The 15,484-nt window shown below is 38.4% G+C and overlaps 1 long non-coding RNA gene across 2 annotated transcripts in view; it reads right to left on the bottom strand.

The window, feature by feature from the left end:
* LOC110255714 (uncharacterized) overlaps nucleotides 1–15,484 on the bottom strand; it is a 754,959-nt gene that overhangs the window by 91,726 nt on the left and 647,749 nt on the right. Inside the window, exon 14 of one of the 2 annotated variants that reach the window (XR_014818117.1) lies at nucleotides 9,827–9,943. This is a non-coding gene — a long non-coding RNA (uncharacterized LOC110255714). Of the gene's footprint in view, nucleotides 1–9,826; nucleotides 10,053–15,484 lie in introns of both variants that reach the window. The other variant, XR_002336416.2, reaches the window with a different exon arrangement.

Below are 15,484 nucleotides of genomic sequence, written 5' to 3'. Positions count from 1 at the left end.
TGCATTTGGGGAGGAATAGACAGAAAAGATGATAACTTCGATTATGTAATAGTACTCTGAGGTATGTGGGGAAGAGTATGTGATAAAACTTCCTCTTTCATGATGATGATTTTTTATCCTGAAAGAATGGCTTGATAATGTAGTACCACTTGTTGAAAGTGAGAATGGGATTTTTTTGAAACATAAATTAGAGAAAAATAACAGCTAAAAGATATCCTCCAGAAGAAATGGAATGTAATCAATAAAAATGGGAAGAAAAGGAGAAACTATTAGTGCTTTTCAGTTAAGATGCACCTAGGTTACCATAGTAGGAAAACTGTTGTGAGTTGGTTTTGTTTTTATTTTGACCTGAGGTACAGAGACAGAAAGCAGCAGATCTGGCTTCTGGAGAATATTCCTTTAGAGAGTGGAAAGAAAATGCACAAGAGAACATCCTTGTGGGTGAAGAGAAACCTTCCCCATTAAAAGACTTATAGAAAGCAAGTTGTAATAGTGAGACTGTATTTTTAAAATCCTATTATTATACTTCTGAATATTTTAAACAAGAAAAATTTGGAAGCAACATCAGTGTTGAATGAAAGAAAACCATTCAATAAATTACAGTATCTTTACAGACCAGAATACGAAATCTCATTTTCCAATGAAACAGCACATGTATACAATAAAAGGTTAAGAGAAAAGAATTAGGTCCAAAATATGCAAGTACCTTGGATACTAATGACAAATATATATCAATATTTTAAGCGTCCCTCTCCTAAAGATGAGATCATGAGTGATTTTTGTTTTCCTGATTTCCGTTTTAATATATTCCAAATTTTTCACAATAATAAAAAACCCAAGTCTCTATAAATTATCTCACAAAGGCTTATTCTCAAAGGTCTCTAAGGAAAAGTACTTGATTATCTTCCTCAGAGCTCATTCCAAATGGCTTATGTTACTTTCAGTCCAACGGCGAGGAGGCAACAGGAAATTCCAGACTATCTTCAAATGCAAGATGAAGTGTCAAAGGGAGATCACACAGAAGATGAAATGGGCCTAAAATTGTTACTCTCTGAGCATCTAGTCCAAGTGCGGTTCAGGACCAGCATCGCTGGGCTCACCGAGGAGGCTGTTAGAAATGCTGGGACTCTGGTCCCGCCTTAAACCTACCAAATTAGAACCTGCGTTTTCACATGATCCCCAGGTGATTTGTGAAACACCAAGAATTACAGTCTGAGGCCACTGACGCAGTGAGAACGCTGGGTTATGGGACTTTTAGTTGGCCTGTTTTACACTGCCCTTGGGGGCAGGCACTGTAAGCCATGGTCATTTCGTTTTTCTATATCCGTCAACGAAGATTTAAAGAAAAAAAGTGTTGGTGATTATTTCTCAGCTCTTTTCTATGTTGAGAGCTATTCCCAATCAAATGTTCATAATTTTGGATTATACAGGTTAGGATGTCACTGGAGAAGAATCTTATTTGTCATTTAAAGTCTTCATTCCAAAGATGTCTTTTCTCTTCGTAATGCTACTACACTAAATTAAAAACTTAAGCAAAACGAAGCAACAAAATGGACTGCAAGATTTGTTTGCTTCTAAGCTACTGTGCTGGCTAGTTCCAGAGGCTGAAATTCCTGCACTGCTATCTTCATGATTTTGTTTGTACAGAAGCATGCCTTTCTTGTTTTTTTGTTTTGTTTTGTTTTTGCCTCAACCTGAACACAAGGTCAGATTATCCTGGCAGTTGGCATAATAGCTAATTATACCCCTGTTTGGCCAAGGATGTGGGTTGAAGAATAAATCAGGGTCTTGATGGTTCAGTTCATGCCACTCCTGGTTATTAGATGTGTGTCACTGAGCAAAATTCTGATCAAAGCCGGTGGCGAGGCAGCGAGGGGTCACGGAGCATGCCCAAGCCTAATTGCTGGGCTGCGTGCTAAAGGAAGTTTGTAATAAAAGGCCATTAACTACTAGCCTTTCCGATCAGTGAAGCAAAAATACAGAGAAATTATGTTTATCAACTGACAATTTCAAGGAAAAGCCTCAATGTAAATGTTTTTTCCCTCTCTCTACTCCTCACCTCAAAAAGAAAAAGAAAACCACAGGATATGCAATCCATCTATCATAAGTTAGACAGTATAGAACTCACAAAATTTACATTTTAGAGGGTAAGGAGAAGGGTATTATTTTCTCTGAATAGTTAAGATTTTCTTCCGTAAAGGATCTTATATGACTCATCTAATTTCTTTTACATATGAATTTCTGCAGGAAAAAAAAAATGTTGCTGTATAAAATGCATTTACTTTAGAAGAAATTAATTCTGTAAGTCAACTCCCACAAACCATTTATAACATGTAAAATGTCTCTAAAACAGCTCTCCCTGGCTCTCTCTCATCAACATTCTTTCCTCTTCTGATACACTTTCTATTTTGAAACCTCCCTCACCTGCAAACTGTTGGGAGGCAAAGGAGATAGAACCTTCGCTTCAGACAGTCTTGTATTAAATGTGAGGTCATTTTCTGTCTTCAGCTGCTGGGCTGCGGATGGAGCAATTCCAGATCTTGCAGCAGCCTATGAAATACTGGCTACCGTTTCGCCCTTAGACATCACTGAATAGTGGTCCAAGTCCTAACTGACTCATGGGCTAACCTTATTAAATAAATTACCCAAATTATAGTTGTTATTTTCCTCTCAATGCTTATTAGTGAATTATAATGGTGTTTGGGCAGTGGATTAAAATTACAGGTCCTCCACCTGAAACAGAAAAATTCAAAAGCACATATATATGACATTTTATTCTCAATTTTAGGGTTTCCTGGCCTGACCTCCAAAGGCTCTGCTATGACCTTCTAAAGGTTCACGAGCTACAGGTAAATGACCTCTCCACTAAAGGAAAGGAGAACCAGGGCTTGGGATCCTGGCACAAGTACCGGCAGACATGCTTTCCTGTTCATAGAGCTCCATTTTCAATGACCTAGTTTTTGAAACTACTATCATTTAAAAACAAATACTTAATTTACCCTGGTTTTTAAAATCTAGCTTAACATGGAGCCCCTATCCCCAGAGCAACATGCATCTTGGACACAGATACAATTACTAGCACCTAACGAAGCTGCCAATTTTGTTTTGACTGCAAACTTCATGTGATGTCACGGAGATGACTTATTATAGGGCATTTAACCAATGACAGCCATGTCCAAAAAGATAAGCACTGTTCAGTAGTGAAAGTAGTTTGATACAAATACATACACACACACTCTGTTGTAGAGCTGAAAATGCTTCTTAATTCCTTTCTGCATTTGTGTGTGTGTGTGTGTGTGTGTGTGTGTTATTAGTTTGAGGTACTTATGTGGCAATACCTACTGGTGGATGCACTGAAAGGTTATTTTCAAATTCAGAAAGAAGCTTGCATTCCTATCATGTGAGACTCTGCTGAAGGTAAGGCGCTTTCTAATGGATATATTGACTGGGTATTACTAAACTCACATATAAAAGGCACAGTAATTACATATAAAATGTAATTGCTTCAAAATAAGGGATGAATCAAACTAACCTTGCTGGTACTCCTCCTGCCCAGCCTTCAACTTTCTCTACGTTACTTCTTAGGACCACGCCTGTGGCATATGGAAATTCCTAGGCTAGAGGTCAAATCAGAGCTGCAACTGCTGGCCTATGCCATGGCCACAGCGACGCCAGATCTGAGCTGTCTGTGACCTACACCACAGCTCATGAAATGCTGGATCCTTAACCCACTGAGTGAAGTCAGGAATTGAACCTGCATCCTCCTGGATACTAGTCGGGTTCTTAACCTGCTGAGCCACCATGGGAACTCCCTTTCTACTCTTCTTTCCCAGTCTCAAATTTGAGAGAAAAAAAAGCATGAAAAAAAAAAGAAATAAGAAAATGATCTTATCTTTGGTCTTTGTCAAGTGTTTTACTCATCTCTATTAAGAATGTTATGTATATTTAAAATCTGTATAAACGAATGAGTCTCTTACTTTGATCCAGAAGGAATTTCCAGTGACTGTTTATAGAAGAAAGTAACAATATATTTTACAATTTAAGAGAAGACTTATCATGGATGCTTGTTAGACAATAATTTAAAAACCATTTTAAACATAACAACAAGAAGAATAACCCTTAGAGAGCTCTTCCTAAGAGCCACACACTCTTTTACTTTGTGTCTAGAGTACAACATGAAAAACTGTAACACAGACCAAAGATGGCACATTAGGATAGAAAGAGAGATTTGGGGGGTGAGAAGACCAGATCTGGCAGGGCTTTGTGAATCATGTCAAAGATGCAGAACTCCATCTGGAAAACTCTGCAAGTATTTTTAGCAGGGATGTGACTGGACAATGCAGGAGAAAAGAGCCACATACAAGGAAATGCGAAGCGACGCAGGTGCAAGGGCCATGGTTTGATGGTTTGAACTAAGACTGCAAACACAAAACAGAGCGATACACTGTGTGACTGCAGATTAGATGTGTATGTGGTTTTTTTTTTTTAAGTGGAATTTTTAAAAGGTGAAAAAGAAACACCTTAGAGAGAAGTAAGCACTGCCTCCTGATGAAGTTCATGTTTTTCCATTTATTTAGAAATGGTGCCTGACTACAAGAGTCTGTAACTCTGTTCAACATGAAAGGATATAAAACATAAGACTGATTTTAACAAATTAAAAATGGAAACCATTTTGGAAAAAAAAAGGAAAAAAATTGTCTAGGAACATAAAGCTTGAGACCGTATTTCCAACTGAAAACTACACTTAAGTTCAAATTGTCCAAAGGAAAAAAAATATATACTAATGGAGCAAGTTTTCCAAAAAGTAACTACTCATTATGGTTATTCTGTGAAGCAGTGAGAAAATTTCTCTTTGAAATATTTTCACTATTGTGTTTAGATCTGGCTGCAAACCTCATTCTGCTCTTCTTCTGTAATAATATCAAATAGCATTTAGCCCCGCGTGCATGGGTGCCATGCGTGTGCAGGCTAGAGAACAAGGTTGGCTTAGATGATTTTCTCCTGTGACTAAGATAAGCAGCCCTAAGAAGGTTAACCCATCGTAATCCTCTTCTCTGTTTCTAACCAGGAGCTGAGAAGAGCTTTGGGAATGGCCATCCAACTCCACTTCTCTGAGCAACTGAGCAACTTCTCCTGCTCACAGCTGCTTGCTACAGGGCCCGCAAGACAGCAGATGGCCAAGAAAAAAAAAAAAAAAAAAAAGGGTTGAGGTGAACTGAAAATGTATGAAAATACTTGAGGAAAATAATCCAATCCTTACAAATATTTACATTGCTTTGGCCTCAGGAATTGCAGGCTCTCTTCACAATAACTCAAGTTTTCCTATGATAGCTCAAACTCTGGTGTAACTGAAGTAAGTTTGCATTTTGCCTCTGCTGGCTACAAGCTGTGTGACCTCAGGCAAGTTCCTTAAACTGGTTAAATTCCACTTCCTCATCTATGAAACCTGAAAAATAGTATTAACTACCTCACAGAGTTACTGTTGGGATCAAATGCAAGCTGTTTAACTTAGCACTTCTCATTCAAGAAACAATCAATAGACACAACTTCAGTTATGGCTAATTGGAGGTTTGAGAGGTTTGATAAGTAAATGCTCAGGTCTATCACTGAGTCATCGTTGCTAGAGTGGACGAGCCATTTAAGAATGGAGACCAAAAATATTACAAAAATGCAAAATGTGAAAGATTATAATGAAATAAATCTCCATATAGAAGCAGACTCACTTTTTTATCTGTATAAGCATCAGAGGAGACAGAATAGGGAGTGAACTGATTCCCATATGATGGTGCCTCTTCTCTCTGACATTAAGAGGAAAGTTATCTTCTGAGACTAGTACGGAATTAGGCTCTAGAAGACTGGTGAAGACTCTTTAGGAAATATTTATGCTTTTAAAATTTCCTAATGGAGTATTTTTTCCCCCCTTATTCATAGGTTTCTCTTAGAAGGCAGAAGACTGAAGCTGTTGAAATGAAATGTAATGAGTTGACTTAATCTCTGAAAAGACTCTACCAAGGGTGCAAACTCGGAATGAATGTTCGGGTCAGGAGCACATGACCACTTTCAGGATTCTGTGTTGGGGTTTTTGGGCCCCCTGGGAGCAGCCTGTGACCCTGACTGAAGCAGTCTTGCAGCGGGGAGCACGACACAGTGTCTCCCAAAGATGAACAGAGTAAAAGTGCACAACTGCACAATTCCAGTAATGAACAAAGCACCAGTAAATCATTCAATGTTACTCCTAAATTTAAACCTGAATTTAAGTGTGATATGATGGGAATTATGCAACTTTTGTATAATTTACAAACACCATCCCACCCTCTAGTTTGGAAATAATTATTTGAAATGATGAAGTTGGTCAGAGACCATGTTCGCAAATGGACACACACTCAGTACTTTAAGTGCACACCTACATGGACTTGCCAGCAACCTGCTTTTTTTGGGAAACAAGACAAAAATGAAAAGGAACAGAATTTCTCTCCATATTCAATTCAAATCATTGACAGGAGGCTAAAATGGTTCATATTTTTCTGAAAACCACCAAAGTTTATCAGATTAAATTCTAGATACTCAGTTAAATTTGAATTTCAGATAAATAAAATAAGTATTTTAGTGTAAGAATGACCCATATATTTCATGGGACATACTTATACTAAAATACATGTTTGTTTTTTTAATCATAAATTCATATTCAAATGGGCATCCTATATCTTTATTTGCTAAATATGGTTATCCTAAAATCACCATTGCTCAGAGACAGAGTTTCATGAATACAGAACCAAAGCACCAGTACTAATACCTAACTGAATATTCTTCCGAAAGAAAAGTGCAACAGTTCGATCATCTCACTAATACAGGAAGCATCACAGTGATTTTCCATTCAAGAGATCCCACTCTGAGTAAAACACTGAATCAGAAAATTTTGAATTCCTAGTTTATTTCTGAAATTATTGCCAGTATCTATCTATCTATCGATACATCTCTCTATCTCTAACCTAAGACACCTGAGGAAATAGATTCTATCAAAGAGAGAATCACAGCATGCACAGCAGCAAACAGGATTATCTATTCAGATATTACATTGCGTTACAACTCAAGTCACCGTGATTAATTATGAGGAAGATTAGTTCTTTCTGTTTACCTGCCTTTCCACATGGTATATACTTGTTTTAAAGGGAGATTGATCTAGGAGTTTGTGTTTTTCTTTCTCTGCCTTGCCTCTCCTCATCAATACACACACACACATATACACACACACACACACACACAGTCACAGAGCTGGGAAACTTTGACTTGTTGGAAGATAGTGAGATGGATAGATAGATAGATAAATACACACATAGACAATAGGTTTGAAAGACTATGGCCTCAAGAGGTTGCAAATGCAGGGAATCCTATTTACAATCAGAGTCCTCATGGCTTGTCTGTGTCTTCTCTGCTCGCACCATGTGATGACAAGCGAAGTTTGTTTTTCTGCACTCTTTATTCTCATCATTCACGTCCTCTTTCTTTCCATCTGATGGAAATTATATTCCTTCTCTTAACACCTACCTCCCCTAAACCAAAGCATTCACCTTCCTCCCCAACTCAACACAAGCTCTCAGAAAAGGACACAAAACAGCACCTTCGCTCAAAGGTGTGAGTCGTTGACAAAGCTTAAAATGACCACTGATGTTCATACGTTCCCCCAACAGGCCTAACGAGAGAAAGGGACTAATTCAGAGAGAAGGCTTCTGGTAGAGGTGGAGGGGCGGGAAGGATGATGAGAAGGAAAAGTCTTCTAAGACTCTAGTCTCTCTCCTTACAACACCGATTCAGACCAAAGAGATGTCTGAGTAAAGACTTATGTCTAGATGCTTCTATTTTTGACCTGATTTATTGCTAATTACCATGGCAGAGGAATGAAGTGCCTGGTGACCAGGAAGTTACTTCTGATCCTCAACCTCCACATGCACCTGATGATGACAGAAGGTACCAGAGGGGCTTGAGACAGCCAGGCGCCCATGCATGCAGGGCATGCTGGGATGCACACAATTACTATGAGGGCCACAGAACTGGAAAAAAAAGAAACCTTTGATTTACAAAGGAGGAAATCTAGATTCAGAAACAATAAGTGACTTGTCTGAAGTCATACAACTAGTTAATGAAAGAAACACAAATAACATACAGATGTCCTCATTTTCACGTTTAGGTCTCGTTTTAAAGACTATCTCACACCTAACCTAAAAGTTTATTAAAAAGTACAGCTTCTTAAAAAATGACTTCTAAGAGAGTAAGGATAAGTAAAACTAAAAAAATATTTTTCGAGGAAATGAAATCCTTTTGAAGAATATTTTAAGTTGGTCAGAAATATAACTACTTTAACTGCTGCATTTAATTACAGATAATTTTACAATTGAAAGTTATCTTTGCTCTGAATAAATAATGACCAAACTTTGCTAATATAGATTAGGGCCCAGGCAATTGGACCTGTGTTTAAAGTAATGTCCAGATTTGTCATTAATTAAGCTGACATTATTACAAACACTTTTTTCTTTAATTTACTAATGATTAAGTACGGCATGTCGCTCAGAGCTCAGGAATGAAGAGCAGGTATGCTGCCTTATGATTACAGACCACAACTAGGAGCTAGCACGTGTGAGCCTAATTAGAAAATTTTGTAAAACACTTTGAAGATGAAAAGAGCTGTAAAATCCCAAAGAATATTGATATTTCCAGGCTCCATCCCAGTTCTGTCATCAACTTGCTGTGTGGTCTTAAGAAAAAAAAAAAAAGAAAAAAAAGCAATCACTAGTCACTGACTTTGAACACAAGGATGCAAAGAAAAGGATCTATTTTGCTTCAGTTGGCTTGTTTTTCATTTTTTATTTTCAAGATGAATTGAATAAGAACACCAAATAGAGGTGGAACAAGTTTGGTGCCTTAAAAAAATGTATGGTAGTTGGTTTCTTATTACATAATCATCTCTTTCTGAAAAATTCCGGTTAAGTTTCACCACAGTAGGAGAAATAATGTGTTGAAAACACACCTGAAAGTCAATTTCCAAAGCACTCGTGTGGCCTTTATTGTAATCCACAAGTGCTTGTTGGCATCTGGTTTAAGGGCACTTGAGGTTTTAATGTTTGAACAAAGACAGTGTGCTGATTACTACTGGTTTTAGTCAAAAGGTAAAATAGGGAGTTTCTCGGTGGTCTGGCTGTTACAGGATTTGGCTTTGTCATTGCTGCGGCTTGGGTCACTGCTATGGCTTGGGTTTGATCCCTGACCCAGGAACTTCTGTATGCTTACTCAAGGGAAAAAAAGGTAAAATTAAAAGGTTTTAAAAATGAGAATTGTTTCAGAGAAAGATGTTTTTTATTCTTAGACTTCCCAGTGACTGAAAAGAATTTAAATTCCTTAATATTGTTTAGACATCTCAAACATGTGAAGGGATTTTTGGTATTTTCTTTCTTTCTTTCTTTCTTCTTCTTCTTTTTTTTTTTTTTTGTCTTTTGTCCTTTTAGGGCCATACCCATGGCATATGGAGGTTCCCAGGCTAGGGATCTAATTGGAGCTGTAGCTGCCAGTCTACATCAGAGCCACAGCAATGCCAGATCTGAGCCGCATCTGCGACCTACACCACAGCTCACAGCAACGCCGGATTACCCTGACCCACTGAGAGAGGCCAGAGATCAAACCGTCAACCTCATGGTTTCCAGTCGGATTCGTTTCCACTGTGCCACGATGGGAACTCCTGATATTTTCTTAAATTACTTTTTTCTTATATTACTTGACTTTTTCTAATCCCCTAAGTTAGAGGGTCCGATATCCATATACAACAGAGAAAACTCACCTGCAACTCTTTTGTAGGTGACTTCCATTTTTTCAAGGAGACAATTCAGAAATCGATGTCAAGGGAACAAGTTACATAGATGCTTCTTTGGGAAATCAATGTCTCAAAGGTCATATCCTGTTGGTGGCAGGTCAACAGCATCAATGTATCAGCATCGTAACTCCTCAGCAAGTTGCAACACACACTCCAGACATTTATCCTCCAGGGCTAAAAACCTTCTTTAAAACTACAAGTGAAGAGCAATATTTCAGAGACAAGCATACTCCTGGGTTACAGTGAACCTAACACAGGAATTAAGAGATATGCAGTTTACAGGCTGCTCAGAAAGCAATTTTGCTTTCAGACCTGGTGTTCTTGAACACGCTGACTAGAAGAATCTCGGTGCACAAGTTGTAATCTTTCCAAGAGCAGTAGGTTCATATCAAAGACTCTTCAGTGAAGCAGGGAATTGTGGCAGTACTTCAAGGAGTGGGACTACAATTAGCTCTTACCTACAGATTGAAGCAATGCCCTGCGTGGTTGCTGCAGGCTTTGCTTGTGCTTCAGAGGTGACTGAATCTAAAGCACAGAACATGCAGAGATTATTACCTGCCAGGCTGCAAAGAGTGTGGGCAGAGAGAATTATGGAGTTGATGATAATAGGTATATGTGGCAATGGTTTTGGAAATATTTTATACAATATGATAAACCAAGGACTTTGCTCTCTATTAACAGAAATAAGGTCAGGACACCATCCTGGTGTTATTTTGGTGTGTGTGGTATTTTTGTGGTGTGTGCATGGGAGAGAGAGTCAGAGAGGCATGGTTCCGGCCACAAGGTGACTTTGTTATGAGTGGGTAGGAGGATGTCAATAAACATGACCCACTAGAGAATTCTCTTAGAGACTTTCCTTAGTACAAAGTGGTAACAGTGGCAGAAGATTTGGAGAGGGGTGGGGCAGGGGGGATTACAGAGCAATAAGATTCAGAACTTAAGCTGAGGATACTATTATCTAATACGAAATCTATTCCCACAGCTCTTAACTTCTTGGGGACAGGTGATAACAACAACAATGACAAAAATAGCATTGTTCTTCCACGAAGAGATTCCAATTTGATAAAGAGAGCTTTCCCAAACTCAGGCTAGGGACCGAACCTATTCTGAAAGGGACTAAACCTATTCGGAAAGCAAATCTGACTGCATATGATCAACTCACATTACTTTCTTGCTTGGTAAGAAATTAAAAATGCGAGCTGTTAGATATAAACAACTCTGTAACGTCACTTTTTCTATCTTCCATCGTATAGTTTTCAAGCCCCCAAACATCATCCAGTTCATTGCATGTGTCTCTTATTCCCTTTTCTTCCGATGCCTGGTCAGGAGTGAAAGGCAAATACGATGTAAAAGTTCTGAGGGCAGTCCATCCTGGTGACCAGTGGTTTTTGGTCATCCTTCTGTGTCCAAGCTTCTGTTTCTGGTCTTACAATTAGGAATTCCAGGTAAGGACATTCTCTACGTGAAAACATATGGATTTGCACATGTAGTTGAGAGCAAGTCGCTCGATGTAGTCATCTTGCTAGCATGTTTAGGAAAGTGGAAACAAAAATAAATACTATCTCAAAGAAGAAAAGAAAATGTAACCAAAAAGCCATCTTGCATTCTGAATGCTGTGTAGAGATAGTACATGTCTTCTGAACCAAAAATTCGGTGGCATGGACAGTCAGAATAGATCAAATGACTTAGAGACAACATGTTTTGAAAATCTTTTAAATTTGGAATCTGGGGTCACTGAATATTTAAAAAAGGGGAGCATTTTCTAGTGTCCTATTGAGTTTCTTTTTGCTGCAAACTTATGGGCTAATTTTACAAAAAACATTGAATGCCAAAGCTGGGAAAACTATTTCTTTTTCACTGTCATCTGGCTGCTTTTTGCAGTTCAACAACTGGCTGAAGCACCTGTCTTCATAGGGAACTCACTCTGCCTCCTACCACAAATTCATCACGAGACTGTCCATTCCCTTGGAAGGGTATTCTGACCCTAGCTGTGTCCATTGGGATTGGGCTTGGCTTCACAGTAACAGAAACCCAGCAATAGTGGGTTAAATTATATCAAAGCTTATTTATCTCTCACTCAAAAAAAAGGCCAGAAGAGGTAATGGTGAAAATACTTGCAGAGGAGTAAGCATTCTATAAGATAGCACTTAAAACACTTAAAAAAATAAAAAGAAGAAAAACAACCCATTTGAAGGTATCAGAAGGAGACCAAAGGCAGGCAGAAACTGGAAGGGATTCAGTCCTTAAAAGAGGGAAACCACATAGTGACAGCATCATGTTTACAGAATTTTTTCCATGAAGGTGCTCTCCAGTCCCTAAGCTGTAGAATCTAAAACTCAACCAGAAAGTGCAGTTGATTTGAGATGTTTAGAGGACAGAGCTCAGGACATTCATAATATCTGGAAATGAAGGGAGAGAGTCTTAGATAGAAGGAAACACAGAGGAGAGAAACTCCAAAATCTGCATTTAAATACTCAACAAATTTTTGGCTGGCACTCTACATTTGTAAGGGGAGTACAATGAGACCAATAGAGCACCAGTGGAAGGTTAAAAGAGCTAAGTAAAAATTTCAGCTCTTGCCCACATAGGGAAGATTGAGTTTAGAATTTAAGCCCTGCCAAGTTAGAATAGCTTGGTAACATCTCAAGAATTCATTGGAAGTCCAGAAGGGCTATGCCTAGGAATAAAGACTGTCTCTGTGCTAAGGGATTCATGTTGGAAGATGAGAGAAACCAATAGAGCTGCAACGGCAAAGTAAAATCACCCCTTCAAAAGTCCATAATGATAAAGCAGAAATTTAATTGCCTGGTACATCAAAAATCAACACGCTTCTGAGGAATGTACAGTCTCTACAATTTAGAATTCTTAAAAAGTATAATCTACTATTTCCAAAATAAATTAAAATGATCAGGCATTTAAACAAACAGGAAAATACAAACAGAAAAAAAATCAGACTAAAAAGAAATAGACTCAAGACTGAGATGTTGGTTTTAGCATATAGGACTTAACAAGGAATTAAAGGAAAAATGGTGATAATGAATGAACAGATGGGGATTCCCACAGAAATAAACAGTGTGAAAAAGAATAGGGAGTTCCCGTCATGGCGCAGTGGTTAACGAATCCGACTAGGAACCATGAGGTTGCAGGTTCGCTCCCTGGCCTTGCTCAGTGGGTTAAGGATCCGGCATTGCCGTGAGCTGTGGTGTAGGTTGCAGACACGGCTCGGATCCCGCGTTGCACGGTGGCTACAGCTCCGATTGGACCCCTAGACTGGGAATCTCCATATGCCACGGGAGCGGCCCAAGAAATAGCAAAAAGACCAAAAAAAAAAAAAAAAAAAAAAAAAAAAAAAGAATAGGAGTTCCTGTTATGGCTCAGTGGAAATGAATCTGACTAGCATCCATGAGGATGCAGGTTCAATCCCTGGCCTTGCTCAGTGGGTTAAGAATCTGGTGTTGCTGTGAGCTGTGATATAGGCTGCAGACACAGCTTGGATCCCACATTGCTGTGGTTGTGGTGTAGGCCAGCACCTTCAGCTCCGATTCAACCCCTAGCCTGGGAACCTCCATATGCCATGGGCGCGGCCCCAAAAAAACAAAAAATAAAAACAAAAAAGGATAAAGTGAAAGTTCTAAAAGTGAAAGAGTACAGAATTTGGAAGGAAAAATTCATGGGCCCTAGGGAATTAATACAATCATCTCTACATTTGCTTCCATAGTCAAGATTCTAGGACTAAATGCGAACTGTGGCTTAGAAAGCTATGGTCACTCTATTGCTGAAATGCTTTAGTTTTCTAATGCTAGCCAAACTGACTATTTATTTATTAGGTCTAGATGGTTTGATACAACTTTCCTCACTAGACAAGTTTCTGAACAATCATATATAATATAAAATTGTATATTAACTTATGCATTAAAAAGCCCTTTGTTGACACTTCGTAACATTAGAACGTGACTACTTTGCTTGTCAGTAAACATCAAATTTTGCAAAATTTTGTCATCATACTCACAAGGAAATTTAAGGATATCTTCATATTTAGTAGTTCAGTATATTCATAAATAGAGTGTGAAATCAACCTATATTGAAGTTTTTATGTTTTGACAGGGCAATTAAAACTTTAGCACAAGCTGAATTTAAGAATGAGAATTTGCACATTTGAGTCAAATATTTAAAATCAGGCAGGATAGACATGGTGGTCAAAGGGAGGAGTTTTGTAAGCATTTACAGTAGGGAAATTAAAACCATTTTTGGTTTGGAAGTTTACACGTCATGTTTGTAAGCAGAAGTAGTATGGCCTTGCTTTTTTTCAGAGATGTACAAACTGAAATCTAATCATTAAGCAGCAGAGTACTCCTCAGTTTTGAAAATGTTATAGATGTAACTCTTTGCTTGTGGATATTGGTCATAGAGCAGGATCAAAAAAATAGAAGAAAACAGGTTGAGGCCTTAATCATAGCACCAATTATGCACTGAAATTAAAAAACCAGGATAACCATCACGTCGTTTAAACTAGAAATGAAACACTGCACTCCAAAGGATGATTGGAGGGGGTGTAAAAATCAAATAAATTAATATTTTCATCGTCTCTAAAAACAGGGGAATTAATAACAAGAGTCCAGATATTCTGACACTTTTAATTTTAATTCCAGTTTTGTTAATAACTAACTACATGACCCTGAGCAAGAACCTTAAGGTTTTTGCCCTTTTTTCTTTTCACCTACAAAAAGAGGCAAGCAGATTCATTAGATTATTTCATGGTTCTTTCAAGGTTCTATGGTTCCATGAATTTTCACTCCAAATAATACGTTTTCAAGGTTGTATTCTGGGTAAAGTTTAGGGCACACTTTCTTTTTGATGTATCTAAAAAAAAATGCAGTCAAGGAAGTTTCTAGTCACCATTCAAAGCAAAGAGGGCAGACTGGGTTCATTTTCCCCTCATGTTGCTTGCTGCCTGTAAACTCACAAAGCCTGAAGTGACTTCGCACAAATAAGAGAGTAGGTACTTAAAGTGAAGGCTCAAGATCCTTAGGCCACACAGAATTCAGGAGGTTAAGTTGATGCAAAAGAGTTCTGACTTGCATGCCGTTTTGCAGGGGGTGGGCCTGTGCCCAGGGCATGCAGAATTTCCCAGGCTAGGAATCAAACCTGCACCACAGCTGCAGTCCACGCCTCTGCAGCGACAACGCCAGATCTTTAACCCAGTGAGTCACCAGGGGATTCCCTCACCCTTTACTTTTAGGCTTCTCTTTCCTCTGTTTCTTTGCGGGAAAACCTTCAATCAGAAGCACAGGTAAAACTGACACCTAGGAGGTTTTAAAGGATGAAATTTTGAGTAAGTGATGATATGACATGTTTTATGAAATGCTGAGTCCCAACTACACAAGTAGGTTCTAACTCCAGCTATTACAGACACTGCAACCTTGGACTTTATTTACTTATCTATAAAACGAGGGACATGAATTAAATCTTTAGGTGTTTTCAACATTACAAAAGCTTTGCAGTTGTCAGTTTGGCAAATGTTTCTCTGTCATCATTTGAAGTTACAAAATCTGATCCAACTATCTAGTATTTTGTGAGCACCAAATAAAAGCATTCAATCATAAAGGCAACCAAAGTAAGAAAGAC

This window comes from Sus scrofa, chromosome 10 (genome assembly GCF_054392235.1).
Source record: "Sus scrofa isolate SSC_HxYL_T2T_F1_AM1 chromosome 10, Sscrofa_HxYL_maternal_Yorkshire_Landrace_v2.0, whole genome shotgun sequence".
Taxonomy (NCBI): Eukaryota; Metazoa; Chordata; class Mammalia; order Artiodactyla; family Suidae; genus Sus; species Sus scrofa.
This window is presented reverse-complemented; position numbering and strand designations above follow the sequence as displayed.